This window comes from Triticum aestivum, chromosome 1A (genome assembly GCF_018294505.1).
Source record: "Triticum aestivum cultivar Chinese Spring chromosome 1A, IWGSC CS RefSeq v2.1, whole genome shotgun sequence".
NCBI classification, from domain to species: Eukaryota; Viridiplantae; Streptophyta; class Magnoliopsida; order Poales; family Poaceae; genus Triticum; species Triticum aestivum.
The window spans coordinates 584,831,134-584,833,496 of record NC_057794.1 but is presented as its reverse complement, the minus strand read 5'-3'; positions in this window follow the sequence as shown (position 1 = coordinate 584,833,496).

Below are 2,363 nucleotides of genomic sequence, written 5' to 3'. Positions count from 1 at the left end.
TATACACTGTATACAATGTAATTACACTGAAAGATCACTGTAAAATTGCACTGAGATTACACTAGAAATTCCCTGAACTTACAGTGTAATTACAGCATAAATACCCTTAAATTACAGTGCAACTACCCCTGAAATTACACTGTAATTGGCTATGTGATGTACCTGAAATCACACTAAAATTCTCAGTGATTTTACGGAGTGATTATACCCCTGAAAAAATACACTGTAACAACCACAGAAATTACACTTTAATTATAGTAGAAATTAGGACTGTGATTGCCCTGAAAATTATAGTGTAATTAACCCTGAAATTACAGTGTAAATGTTGTAACTGAACTGTAGTTACACTGGAAAATGCACTGTGATTACAATGTAATTACCCCTGAGTTCACACTGTAATAGAACTGTAATTACACTGCAAATCCTATGAATGTTCACTAGGTTTCAGAAATGAATAAAACCAAATCTAAGATCATGGAAACAATCAAAGGAACAACAGGAAAAAGAAGGAAGAAGTAGCAGAAACAAAACCATGGCAAGCCTACAAATGGGGACCATGAGAAGCCTGCAAAAAGAAGAACAGAATATGCTAGAGAAAGAAAGCAAAGGGAAAAACAGAGAAGAGAAAGTTAAAAGAGATGAAGCATTCAAAGGGGAAATGAAGTACTCTACCAGATGAGAGTAAAGTCAATAAGAAACGATTGAGTCTTAATTTGAGAGAAAGCATTGGTGCTACTTATTTTGCTGCTACCAAATTTCCAGTGCTTTTATTTTGTTGTTAGCTGCAAATGAAAAAAGTACATAAAGATAAATGATGCCAAGATGAAAAAATGAAAAAATACCAGTACATAAAGAACAACATATGCCAGTGCTACTTATTTACAGTCTACATCTCTGTTAGTGCACTACAAAACCACTAGCCACCTAAAGAAGATTTCAATGCTTATAATGCACATCCACTATGAGTTCCAAATCCATCTAAGAGGATTTTCCACTGAGAAATGGGGAAGCAAGCTACACACTCAAGGATGCGAAAACTAGGATACAAAAAAGAGAAAGGGCATGGGCTATAAATAGGAAAAACATTGCAAGCCCACTAAGATTTTTTTAAAAAAAATATACACTGATAATTACACTGTAAATACATTGATAAAAACAGTGAAAGTATAATATGAATTACACTGTAAATCAACTAGTAATTACACTGTAAATCCACTCGCAAATACACTGTAAATTCACTCGCAGTTACACTGTAAATCCACTCACAAATACACTGTAAATCCACTCGCAATAAACACTGTAAAATCCACTATAAATCAACTCACAAATACACTGTAAATCTAAGGCAGAAATACACTGTAAATCCAAAAAAGGAATTACACTGCAACCCACTGAGAATTATAGTGTAAAACAACCGAGGATTGCGCTGTAAAATCTACTCCCTCTGTACCGAAATATTTGTAGTTGGAGGAACTTGTACTAGTTTCCCCCAACTACAAATATTTCGGTACAGAGGGAGTACTATCTATCCACTAGAAAATTACATTGTAAATCCAAAAAAGGAATTACACTGCAACCTACTGAGAATTACAGTGTAAAACAACCAGGATTACGCTGTAAAATCTACTGTCTAACCACTAGAAAATCACACTGTAAAATACGCTTAGTTACACCGAAAATCCACTATGGACTACACAGCAAATCACTGTACATCCAAATAGGAAGTACACTGTAAATGACAGTAAATCAAATGGGAGATTACATTATAAAACCAACAAGGAATTACAGTTACAGAAAACGATCTAGGACATTATAACACCGGAGATCAGGGGGACAAATACACCCAGTAAGTTGGAATTCTCTCAATACAGCAAACTGCTACAACTAAACAAGCCGGCCTATGATTAACAACCAGCCGACCTTGACAACTGCACATAGCAGATCCAGCGAGGCGCATCCCAGCTAACACGCATAGCAGAGCAATTAAAACGCCCGTCTCATAAACGGGTCAGCCTCACACATCTACACAAAAAATAGCTGCGGGGATGGATCACAGCAACAGATCTGACTAACAAAACCATCGCACTACCTAACAAATGACAGGAACAAAACAAAAACGAGGGTGAAATACCGAATCCGATGAACAGAATCGGCGACGGAAATGGGGACGGATGGGTGCAGGATCGAGAGATGCCGCAGCCCCCGCCGGCAGACACAGAAGTGGGGTGGAGGAAGCGGGCAGCACAAGGCAGGGCGCGGACGAGTCACCACCAAACAATGGGATCGAGCGGCGAGGCGGAGCTCCAAATCGCCATGGCCATCTCTCTCGCTCGACTCTGTTCCGGGGTTGCGTGTACGAAATG